Source organism: Cibotium barometz, chromosome 6 (genome assembly GCF_041138505.1).
Source record: "Cibotium barometz isolate CiBa-2024 chromosome 6, ASM4113850v1, whole genome shotgun sequence".
In the NCBI taxonomy this organism is placed as follows: Eukaryota; Viridiplantae; Streptophyta; class Polypodiopsida; order Cyatheales; family Cibotiaceae; genus Cibotium; species Cibotium barometz.
In genome coordinates, this window is record NC_141051.1 from 20752381 (window position 1) to 20765843 (window position 13463).

At 40.2% G+C, this 13463-nt stretch overlaps 1 protein-coding gene across 5 annotated transcripts in view; it reads left to right on the plus strand.

Annotated features, from left to right (window-relative positions):
• Positions 1–12953: 12953 nt before the first annotated feature.
• LOC147637511 (putative serine/threonine-protein kinase SIS8) overlaps positions 12954–13463 on the plus strand; it is a 64444-nt gene continuing 63934 nt past the window's right edge. For 2 of the 5 annotated variants that reach the window (XR_015266047.1, XM_086799295.1), the window contains exon 1: positions 12954–13428. The gene's annotated coding sequence lies outside the window, so the exon portion shown is untranslated. The remainder of the gene's footprint in view (positions 13429–13463) is intronic. The other 3 variants (XR_015266049.1, XM_086799296.1, XR_015266048.1) reach the window with 2 other exon arrangements.

Sequence of the window (13463 nt, forward strand, 5' to 3'; positions counted from 1 at the left end):
ATGGTGGACTGTCCAGCGGAGTTCGGAGTGTCCTGAGAAATTAGAGCATTCAGTGGTGGAAAAGCAATGGCGTGTACCATTCTCCAGTAGACAAAGAAAAGTTCTGTTGAAGTACTTTCATGCTAGATGGATTGGAGCGCACTCGCCACTGCACAGTGCTGCTTACATGTTAGATCCTGAATATTGGAATATGGATTTGATGTCCAACGTTGAGGTGGTGCAAGATTTTTATAAAGTGGTAAACACTTTCTATAATAATGATGATGATCGTGTACAGTGCATAAAGGAGATGACCTCATTTCGGTTGAAAGAAGGTTTATTTTCCAACTCCCTTGTTCAACAAATGGCTAAAGAGCAACCTGCATGGAAGTGGTGGATGATGAATGGTGGTGAGCATTATGCTTTATTGCGCAACCTTGCGATGAAGGTTCTAAGTCAGTGCTCTTCAAACTCAGGCTCAGAAAGGAACTGGAGTATGTATAAATATATTCATAGTACTATTCGCAATCGACTTCTTGCAGATCGAGCAGATAAACTTGTTTACATGTACTGCAATGAAAAGATCTTGCGAGACATTGAAAGCGAAGAGTATGAAGAAGATATGCCCAGATGGATGTACAATTGTGATGATGTAGTAGAGGAGAACTTTGATGTTGGACGTACGTTGTGCACCACCCTTGAGATAGAAGACAATTTAGACATTGACTTAGATGAGCTTAATTTAGCAGACGAGAGAGTAAACGGTGAAAGAATTTTGGAGCAAGATATTGACATAGAGGAAGAAGTCACTTCATTAATTTAATAAAAAGTACTTGTACAAATGATCATATTTGAAGAAATTATCAATACAAAAGTAGGATTTGTTTTTCTTAACTCTCATCTTGAAATAAATTACGAATTGCACTCGGAGTTGCATCTAAAGGTCCTGGTGGTTTATATTCGCTAGCCATGCCGAACACTGTATAAATACCTTGATTTATTGGGACATTGCACAATGCACATGTAGAAGTATTTTGCATTTGTCTCACTAAACATATTAAGTGGTAGTAGTGTCCACATGGTAGTATATACTGGCCGCTCCACCCATCGAATACTTTGTAACATATAGGACATTGGGGGGTGGAGGAACTTGTAGCCTCAGCAGAAACTCCCACAAGATCAGGATGTATCAAAAAATGAGAGATGTGGTTTCCTTGGCGCACAGGAGCAATACGTGAAGAGATGCTCTGTACATCTTGGCTGATCTTTGTTAGCTGCTCTTGAATCCCTCTATTGGCCGGGGGAGGAGTTGACGCTTGAGTTAATCGGTCAGCTTCTTTCTCCTTCTCTGCTAACTGGGCCCCTAAGCTTTCTTTAACCTGGTTTAACTCCAGTCCAGCGCCCTCCACCATGAGTGCAAGTTCTTCTCGTGTAAATGTCACTGTCTCTTCACGAATGTTGTGGGTGTTGACAGTGGCCTCTCTGGAGGTGAAGTCCACTGGAGTTTGTAAGATAAATTGAGCATATAACATTTTAGCAAAATACAGTGGAGCGTCGGCGTTATGGAGAGGACGTCCGTACACCTCCAAGAAAATGCGCTCGGCATTAGTTTTGATATCGTTGTGGGTGCACCGAGAAATCTTCCATCTTCCCTTCTTAATTTCGCCATCTGGACATGGCCATATTTCCTTTATCATCTCTGTGGTTACGCGTTTGTTTATGTCTTTCCACTGGGCATAAGTTGAATTTGTCCATTTCGATAACCTGCATGCTGTTCTTGTCGCTTCGCGGGCTGTCAGGCCATGTGATAGGGCCTTCATTCGCTCGTATGCCTTCTTGGCTAACTCCTGATGCTCGTTCGCTTGCGCCTGCTCCATATCTGCATGAACGTAAATGACTTTAGAATTTTAATGAACTGTAAAGATCAACGTAAGATAAATTGACCATTACTCTCAAAATCTTGAAGTCAAACACCACGAGAGGAGATATGTATTGCAAAGACTCGATGAGAAATATCCACTTGACTCCAAAAACACTTCAAACAATGCTCGCACATCGAATTTTGAAGAGAAAACATAAACTTAAACACCACAGGAGGAGAGAGATGTTGCAAAGACTCAATGAAGAGAGAAACAAAATTTTGAAACATTGGACACATCAAATTTTGAAGAGAGAAACAAAATGCCATTCCTGAAACTTAATCCCTTGGTATTGTATTATTACAAAGTTGGGGTGAATGCCACCGATAGCTCTACAAGAGGACGTTGCGCCCTCGTAGGGTCAGTATTTAGTGATCTAAAAAATTCAACTACTTGCAAAATTGATTTTCGCTCATCGCGATTAGGCAGGAACATCCAATTTTTGACTCTATGAGTAATAGTATCCATGGTAACTTTGTCATGGGAACTATTATCCATCCACAACTCTTGCACTTTCTTCCAGAAGTCATATAAAGTTTGTAATAAATATCCCAAGGCAAAAACGTCAGATGCAGGAGTGTATGCATCTGCCAAAAATGGATCATAAAGCTCTGGGGCTATCCACGGCCGTTTATTTCGCTCTCTGTCTGCGTAGGAGAGTGCCTGTGCCACCTTCTCCGGGTTCTTGTCTGCTTCAAAAACAAAATTGAGAGACACCCATTTTTTGGGCGCTCTCAGCAGCAACCCCCAATCGATAATACCTATGCGTGGCTTTAGCTCTTTTGTATAATCCAACACTATATTAAAAGGATGTAGGTCGGTATGTACAATACCTGCCATATGTGCTGCCGCTACACCTTCCACCAGGGCATGCATAATATGTGGCATATTTATTACTACCTCTTTTATTTTTGAAAGTTCTAGATGACCTAAAGGGATATTATCAGGCGGGGGTTGTCTCCATCCTCGATCCAAACGAAAAATGGCTCTGGTGAACTCACTGAATCTGAAGGGAACCTTCAGAAGAGTATCACCAAGAGCGCCGCCATTATAGTACGGGAAAATTGTGATCCAAGGAGCCTCTTTTGTAAAGGCAATGCATCGGACAATCGATGGATGTAGCACTTGCATACCCTGCTCTGCTTGGAAGCTCTCGAACTTCACACTGCCTTCTCCTTTGTAATGCTTTCCGCAAAAAGTGATGTGCTCCGGTAAAAATGATATACCTTTAATTGCATACTCTTTTACTGTTCCAAACACACCGGAGCCAATTGTTCGTCCTTCGTGAAGAGCTTCGTGCGGGATGCCAATAAGATGTGTGCACATAGAATTATAGATGGTACGATTAATGACACCTGTACCACTTGCATCTGCCTGACTGGACGTTGCAGCGACGTCCTGGGCAATTCGCACTCTTTTGGGGAGGGACTCTGCATCCAACGCCTTCATGCGCTTGCTCTTGGCCCTTTGCTCGCTCCATACAACGTCCCATAACTGTAGACGTTGCATGTTGGCTTCAGGCGGGGCAACATCTCTAAGATCACTGCACGCTACTCGCATGCTCCCCAAAATGGTTCGTGTTATGTGCTGATGGTTGAAATCTGCTATCTTCTGTCTATCTAGCAGCTCAGCGTTGCCTCCGCTTCGAAGCCGACGCTGTGCATTTTCCCATATTTGGTCTATGAGATCTCGCATGAGTATCTCAGACTCGTTGATCTTTTTGACGACATCATCAGTACATTGTGATACCGTGATGACCGCTTCAACGCGAATTGCTCGCAGAACAATTTTGCGCTCTTCGGGAGAAAGCATGTTGATCGTCTTCGTAAATCTAGCAAATGTCACTAAACACAAAAAAACAGAATATCAAACATTACTGAAATAAACATCAAGCAAACGTGAGAGAACAGCAACAAGTATATCAATATCGTCAATGTTCATACAAAAATGGAATATCAAATAATTTTAATGAACTCAACATCATCCAATACATCATCAAACGTGAGAAAACAGCAATAAGTGTATCATTACTTATCAATGATAAATCAAAAACAGAATATATCAAACAACATTACTGAACTCAACATCATGCAATACATTATCGAACGTGAGACAACCGCAACAAGCGCATTATTACTTACGAAGTGTATACATTATCGAATGAGAGAGAGAGAGAGAGAGGGGGAGGAAGAGAGAGAGGTGTGACAGATAGAGAGAGGAAAAATTAAATGACATTTTTTATAGTTTTGTGAGTTCCTAAAGAGAGAAAAATAATGTTTTGTAATCCTAAAGCACTCTTCATCTACATACCTATCGTGATAGAGAGAGATGTGAAGTGTATCATGAGAGAGAGAGAGAAAGAGTTGTGAAGTGTATCATTGCGAGAGAGAGAGAGAGAGAGAATTGTGAAGTGTATCATGAGAGAGAGAGAGAGAGAGGAGAGGAAGAGAGAGTTGTGACAGATAGAGAGAAGAAACATTAAATGACATTTTTAATGTTTTTGTGAGTTCCTAAAGAGAAAAATAATGTATTGTTTTAATTTTTAAGTAAATAGAGGGAGAAAAAAGAAATTATTAAAAATTATGTATATTTTAAGAGAAATAAAAAAAATCATTATCTACACATCTATCGTGTTGTGAAGTGAATCATGAGAGAGATAGAGAAAGAGTTGTGAATTGTATCATGAGAGAGAGAGGGGGGTAAGAAGAGAGAGATTCATATTTTTCGAGTTACGAATCACGATATTATAAAATAAAACGTTTAGACAATATGATGTAAACTTTGATCCTTGAAATACTAATGCCGCGTTAGCAACCAAGTATCGCATGGATCAAACACAATAAAAACAATACAAGTCAAATCAAACAAATTTACGACATTTATTCGACCGCGTTAACGATCATATGCCGAAATACGCAAGCAAATTTACGACACTTTTTCGACCGCGTTAACGATCAAATGCCGCAATATGCAAAAAACATTTTATGCACTAGCGGACGACACCAACTTGCCGTGTTAACGACAAAATGCCGCCCGATTCTATGGGAATACCAATAAGATACAAACATACACTGGCCGCGTTACCGACCATATGTCCGCATTTGACAAAGGGAAGGGAAGGGAAGGTGACATCGCCATAACGATACTATGCTTGCCGCGTCACCGACTAGTACCGCTACGGCGTGCCATACTTACCATAGGACACAGACTAGCCGCGTTACCGACTAAGTGCCCCAGGGTAAGCACCATTCCGAAGAATGGCCTTACACACACACACCAGTCGTGTGGCGGGCCACCCAAATCCTGCCGCGCATTGCGACAATGGGCGGCTGCCCGCACGAACTCACCCACACACACATCCCTCGTGTGGCGGACCACCCACATCCTGCCGCGCATTGCGACAGTGGGCGGCTGCCCGCACGAACACACCCACATACACACACACACACACACACACACAAGTTTTTATTACCTGTGTATGCTGTCAGCAATGAAATCCCAAAGGGCCCCCCGGGCCCATATATATAGAAAAATGTACCCCGCCGGGATATGTGACGACCCCTCCGGGTCCCGCCGGGTAAAGCAAAAGCCCGGCGGGCCCGCCGGGTATAGCAAAAGCCCAGCGGGATTTTTCCCGGTTACCAGGTCGCTTGCCACCGGCTTTTTTGTGAACATGTTAACATGTGAACATGTTAATAACATGTTCACACATGTTATTAACAAAAAAAATTTTGTGATCACGTGAATATAAAATCCCTGTTGCCAACACATAAACAACACTGTGTTATATAACATACAATGCATAGCAAAGTGTGTTGGCTTGTACAAGGAGGAAAAGAGTGTGAGAATCCTTGAAAGTGAGAGATTGTGACATCAACACTCATCTACAAGCATGCTTAATGCACTAGAGTGCACTTAAGAGACTTTGGAGAGGGTTACAATAGGCAAGGGAACAATGGAAGAAATTTGTGATATCTCATGGGTGCGATATTTCCATGTAAGATACATGTATATGCAATTTCTATGTTTATGTAGATAATTCTATTTCACATGTAATACCTAAATTCAAACACTATCTTTCTACTTGTTTGTAGGCACATGAATTCATAGAAGTATGAGGGATTATGGTTCACATGGATAACATATTTGGATTGCAAGAGTTGATTCACACGTGAACCTCTGTCCTCATAGGCATATATTTCAAGCAAGACCAAGTAAAGGAGATGAGATTACATATCAAGATAGCAATGAGGGAGGGGAGTAGAACAACGGTTGTATGTTATCCACGTGAACCCCTGTGGTAGGCATATATTTCAAGAAATGAGGGAGGGGAGTAAAACAACGGTTATATGTTATCCACGTGAACCCTGTGGTGGTAGGCATATTTTTTAAGCAAGGCCAAGTGAAGGAGATGATGTTATCCATGTGAACCCCTGTGGGGTAGGCATATATTTCAGGCAAGGCCAGGTGAGGTAACATATCAAGATATCAATGCAGGAGGGGAGTAGAACTTAGATGAGGATCAAGGATGAGAACCTCTAGACAACAATGTAGAAATTGTTGCACAACTAAAGAAGACACTCAACTACTTGGCAAAGTAGATGACATTGAGGATGACTTATTAGAAGCAGATGAAGACACTGAACTATCTAATGTCATCTACTTGGCAAAGTAGATGACATTGAGGATGACTTATTAGAAGCAGATGAAGACACTGAACTATCTAATAAATATGACATTTTAGGCTTGCATGTTCTTCTTCCCATTGAAGCATTTAAGGCTTTGCTAAATGAGAACAAAGACTTTGAGCTACAGTGATGATTCTAGGTAAGTCAAAATATTATAAACCAACTAAGTGAAAGGTCAAAGCTTAGACACTAGGCCTATTTCACAGTGAGCCCCTATCTAGGGACAAGTCACCGATGTACTACTCAGAGTTAGTCCCACCATGCACATCCCACATGATAATTTATAACCCTCATATATTATGTAATATGGACATCTAGTCCCTAGCGTTTGGACACCAGAGGTAATTCATTGTGAGACCCAATCTAGGGACAAGTTACCGATGTACCGCTCATAGTTAGTCTCATGCATCTATAATGTGAACTTAGAATACTTCACAAGTACTATATTGCCCTATACAACAATGTAAAAGAACTCTATTAGCAAGTTATATGCCAAATGCACCAATTGGTGGCATATTCATGCCATCATATGCTATATCCTCTTCTTGTATATGCATATGATGCTTTTGCTTCCATCTTTTATAGATGTGCATAATAATGTGTGTAACAAGCATATATTCTAATAAATCTTACAGTCGAGGGTTTTCTAACCTTGTATGCTTTGCCACACTTTCCCATAAAGTTCCTTCACCTACCATGGGCATTAGCTCTTCCCATTCTAGATGTGAGGCTTTAATCGGATATGACATCCATGTTGTCCTTTTACGGATTATTAGGGAAAGCTTCAGGGTATATCCTTGTTGTGCTAGGTTTAATGGAGTGATCTCTAACAATGCTTTGCACATCAATTTTGGCTTCAACAAAGAATTACCTTATAATATATTTTCAGACAATGGTTGCATTTATTGCTTGTGTAGGATCCCTAGCCATGTCTTATGGAGCTTATTATTGCACATTTTGTAGGTGGGCTCACTCGTCCAGCTACCTAATACAATAAAAAAAGCAAATACACCTCAAGGTGGGGGACCTTTTGAGGGTTATTTGGGACACAATCTAGTAGTGTACACTCTTTACTCTATCTATCTTTCTCTTCTTTGTGTTAAATGTCAAGTTTTTAAGTTGCTAAATTTGTTTTCTTGATTAAATGTTAATCTGATTTTCACAAGCTTTCACATATCACAGAGACTAACCCTTTGATAAAATTTGATGTAAACGAGAAGGTCGTAGTACCACTTGTATTACATTGTGTTCTATTGTTAAACTTTAAAGTAAGTTTTTACTATTTTTAAAGAAAATATTGTTATACCCATCGTTATCATGTGTATGCCTCACTAGCTCGTGCATCTATCTTTCGATTACCTTCCTTCACCAACCACTTCCGAACTATGCCTCCCACTATTTGATTACTTTCTTTTTTTGAGATCATCTTGTTTCCTGCATTTAAACGTAATCACTTTATATGAACATAGTTGCATCACAAGTTTATCAATATGGGTCTCGTGCACAACCCATCAATTGCGGAAAGGGTAGTGGTATGGGTGATGGTGTACATAAAATGGGTCTTGGCACATGTTCACTGGGGGGGGCAAGTGTGGTGGGTTTGCTTTAGTGGAGCCCATAGCAAAGATTGCATCCAGGTGGATGGTTAAGCCTGAACTAGCATGAAAATGGAACAAATAATTGGATTACATAGCTCTCTCTCTCTCTCTCTCTCTCTCTCTCTCTCTCTCTCAAACATGTTTACTTAAGGTGTTTGTAGATCTCTTCACTTGACCTTCCACTCATCTCCCATGATCCATTAACACCCCACCGCTTCACCTTAATCAACTATTGTTACTTCGATCCGAGATCCTCTTCTTTATAGCTCTAGATAAATTTCATTGAGCATGTCATTGGACTTGGAAGCTTTATGCAAATAGTTGTTGAATATGAGCTCATGGATTATTGCACAACTATCTAGTATGTTATTAAATACAGGCAAACCTTGTCTCCTTATTATCAGTTTTGGAATTGATTTTAGAAGGACAATTTAAGGTAGATTGCGGTACTTTATCATTTCAAGTAATTAATAATATACCATGATACATAATTAGTTTAAAGGTAAGCTCCTCCAATGTGTACCCATCCAGCCAAACAATGTTAAGACATTGCTAATGTCTTTTGGGTATGCTAGATTTAACAATATTCAAGTTGTAATCCCTTTATCTTTAACACATAGTCATTCACAGACATGCTCTTTTTCTCCACAGTATGAAGTTCATTCTTCAACTGTAACTTACGTGCCTTGGTATTTGTTTCATAGAGCTTTACCAAGGTGTCCCACGCCTCCTTGGGGGACTTGGCATCCTGAATGTGCCCAATCATGGTGTCCTATATACTAATGGAGAGCCAATACATAACTTTCCTGGCTCCTTGGTTCCAGTCTTTAAACTCTTTCACATCTGCAGCAGTCAGATTTATGTCCGGTATCTACGGTGCCTCTTCATGCTCACCTTCTATGTAGTCCCGATAGCCCTTTCCCATCAGGAAATTCGTCAACCTGAACCTCCAAGCATGGAAGTTATTCTTATCAAGCTTCTCAGCCACAATCTAGGTTATGCCATCATTTGACATCTTGTCAGATACACAAATTTACCAGAAACAGCACTTGGTTTTTCCTGCACAAACTGCTGTATTTTCTGCAGCGGTACTGTAGTACTCTCAAATGTCACAAAACCAGTGACTTCAATGTGCATACATACACCCAGTGGCAGCTGTTGACCTCTTTGCAGCACCCACAGTGTCTGCACAGTCAATCTGTCTTCCTGCAGTTCTTAAAACAGAGTTCTGCACAGAATCGATGACTTACCCGCAGTGCTCAAAATCGCCTGCTTTCTGAAAAACGGAGGTCCAGACGTGCCCGAAACGCGTTTTCGGCCCAGAAATTTGTGTCCATTAGGACACTGTAGTTGCCCTATAGCTTTACTCCCGCGAAGAAAGCTCCTCGATCAGAGATCATTTGCCGGTGCCTCCCATAGAGCTCCCAACAAGGGTGTAGTCACCAACACAAATAAGGAAGAGTAGTTGAAGCTCTTACCCTCGTACCGCTTCCTGTGGTTCTCTTACTTGTAGCTAAGCCCTTAGCACGAACCAGGCTTTGATACCATGAAAAGATGCAGGGGGGAAGAGAGCTTGAGCTCTTGCAAGCACACACACACTCACAAAACCCTAATAGAGAACACACAAGGTGAGAGGCTGAAAATCTTCTTTTTCTCTACTCAACACTCAACACAGCATATACAAGATAAGAGTACACACAATATGAAAGGTACTCAACCAATACATACACAGGAGGTTCTCTATAGTGTAGGTTCTCTATAGTGTGAACCCGACTAAATGAGCTGGCGCTATAACTATGCCAGTCTCTAGAATGACTATCACACAGCCTGTCATCCCACTGGCCGCATATCACCCATGATCTCACCAACCATGTCCGTGGTGTAAGTGTGGGGCCTATCCCCCAGGCGGGTCATCAGTGTCCACCGCCTCACTGGATGAGCTCGATATCTCAACAAGCTTAGGCAAGGGAAATTTTGTGTCTCACAAAGAATCCATTCATTTTTAGAATCCATCTAGAGGAAAGAAAAATCTATCAACATGCATATGCAAAACCATGAAAAGCTCTTATTTTATGGTAAATTTGTAGAGTACAAGAGAATTATGTAATCTATAAATCTAACCATATACAAAGCATGTAACACTCTCACCTTGTGGAGCTTATTAGTAATTATTTTAGCACTTTCACATTTTCAAGCCAAAGAGATGTTATAAAGATGTTTGGAAGCATGCACGTATTTTTAAATAAATTATTGAATTAATGATATATTTTATATAGCATTTGAAGAAAAAAGAGAAAGGACAAATCAAGATTTGTGTCATATTCTTTCACACTTGGGATCCTCTTGTGTGTCTTCATGGAAAGTGTTACTAGAAAACCACCTTTTTGAGCTATAACAATGATATGTTTTAATGCATGATTGGGTCATATGGAGAGTGAGTCATAAGTGATTGTCCATGATATGTATGTATAAGCAATAGAGAGAGAGAGAGAGAGAGAGAGAGAGAGAGAGAGAGAGAGAGAGAGAGAGAGAGAAGCTGTCATTGCTAGATAGCTTTTTAGGAAAGGCATTTAAATAAGCCCTTGGGAAAGAGGTGTTTGAAGAAGCCCTTTAAAAAGTTCCATGCTTTAAAGATGTGGGTCTTTTTCAAAAAGCACGAGAATAATAGACACCCCATTAAAAAACATAACTTTGTTGGTTTGTTGGTCTCGTGAATTTTCATAAATAATTAGCAACTCCTTTTTCTTTACTATATTAAAAAACATGATCATCAATAAAATAGAACTTGGAATACTAAATTTTATTAAGATGTGAGAAGAAAACATAAATCTTGAGTGACCATCAAAACAAAAAGCAAACATCACTTTTGATCAATAAAGATTAAAGAACATGAACTGTGATTGAATATTCAAAAGACATCATTTTATTGATTCATTGAATGAAAAGGAAGTTCAAAAAACAAATGAAAGAAAACGTAAAAAAGAAAACAACTTTGATAATAATGAGAAAGACAAGAATGTAGATTTGATATTAATATCTATGAGGAAATTATGAAAGATAGTGAGCTTACAAATTTATGAGTAAACAAATACTGAAAATGACGTTTCTAATTGATAAAAGGAGAGTCATTAATAAATAAAACATTGGAATAAATTGAGATGAATAAACAAGAATTTTGAGACCTAAATTAGATGTAAAGAGGCCACGCGGGAAACATCATGCATTGCATTACCATTAATAGCATTATAGAGGGGAACAAGTTCATGACAAATGCTACTGCACCACGGCCATGCCCAACAATAAGCATGAGTATTAGAGAAAGAAACACAATCAAAGGGTGCTCAAAAATGATTTTGAAGGATGTGTGTGTGTTACGAGAGAGAGAGAGAGAGAGCGAGAGAGAGAGAGAGAGAGAGAGAGAGAGAGAGAGAGAGAGGAGTTTTAATGTCATAGAAAAGTTAGTAAATGATTTGTATAACAACATTTCCCCCCTACACTTCAATGTTGTCATACAAATCATTTACTAACTTTTCTATGACATTTAAAACTCCTCTCTCTCTCTCTCTCTCTCTCTCTCCTCTCTCTCTCCACACACACACACACACATGCACACATGCAGCATGCACACACATGCACGCATGCATGTATGCAACATGCACACACACACACACACCCCCAAACGCAGAGTATATATATATATATATATATATATATATATATATATATATATATATATATCTTTTTCTCTCTTTCTCTACACACACACACACACACATGCATGTACGTACACATGCAACATGCACATACACACCCCCAAACATAGAGAGTATCTCTCTCTCTCTCTCTCTCTCTCACACACACACACACACACACACACACACACATAGATTGATAAATAAATAAATAAATAGAAAGAGAGAGAGAGAGAGAGAGAGAGAGAGAGAGAGAGAGAGAGAGAGAGAGAGAGAGAGAGAGAGAGTTTTCACAACATAGTTAAGACAACGTATCACATATAATGCATATGACTGCACCAAAGTGGAAGGAATGGGTCTTGGACCCACATTGAGGCTCGATGGGTATCAATACTCCACCATTCTAGATCACAACCATAAATAATAGAATAAGAAACACAAGCAAAAAGAATTCTCCAATAATGTGTGGAGAGAGAGAGAGAGAGAGAGAGAGAGAGAGAGAGAGAGAGAGAGAGAGATGTTCAACATTGATGTGTCATAATGACATTACGTGTTGCCAAAATTTACTAATGAGAGAGCAAAAGCAGTGACCTGCATAGAAAGGCCCCATTGGCAGCGATTCCGCACACCTTGTGGCTCGGATCAACCCAGAGCCAACTAGGAGTAATTGCAGGAAGCGCTCGAAAAAAACGGCATTCTAGTGCATTTTTATCGGCCAGAATTAAGAGAAACAGGCTGAGATTTTTAGTAGCCCTTATTTTAAGGAACGATTTTTTTTTGTATATTTTAGTTATAAAATCGGCATAGGGTAGAGATTTTGTAAACAAAAACCGATTAGATTAAAGAGTTGTCCTTACTTTGATTGTTTGAATTTTTTTTTTTTCCAAAAGCACTGCACGGGAGGAGTGGTGCACGTTGGAGTTATGCCCGATTGGACAGCTATTGATTGATGTGAAGTGAGAAAAGGATTTAGGCAACAGTGTATATGGGGGCAAAGGTAAGGATAGTGTAAATTTTTGATTAATGGTCCCATCTCCCTCAACAAATACATCGCCGACACTCCAAATTATATGTTATAATGTTTGTGAGAGAGCCAGCTGTTGGCTGGTTGTGCTGGCACCTCGCCAGGGCGGACGCGTGGCGAGCTCTGCGCTAAGCGTGATTGGTTAGGATGAGAGTTTCTCGCCTGATTAATGGGTTTATCGTGACGTCGTGTAGTTGAAGTAGGTAAGGTCGCGTGAATCATGCGCTACATTGATTTTTTAGGGCCTTCCCCTTTTCGGAAAGGCAGAGACGTGATCAGAAAAGCGAAGAGCAAAATAGGCAAGAAAAAAAAAGCAGAAAGCAGAAAGCAGAAAAGCAGAAAAAGGTCCTCCTCTCTCAACACAGTTGGGGCCTTCGCAGATAGCCATTTTCCCCAAGCTCCACTGAGCCCAGTACGGTGTCTCGCAAAGTAAATACAACAGGATCTCTCCAGATAATCGCCCAGTGAAGATTCCGACGCCCACTAACCGCAGAGAGTAGCTTTCATTACCTATTTGGGCTCGCACGGGTAATTCACAGTACTGGCTCTCGCATCTTCTTTTA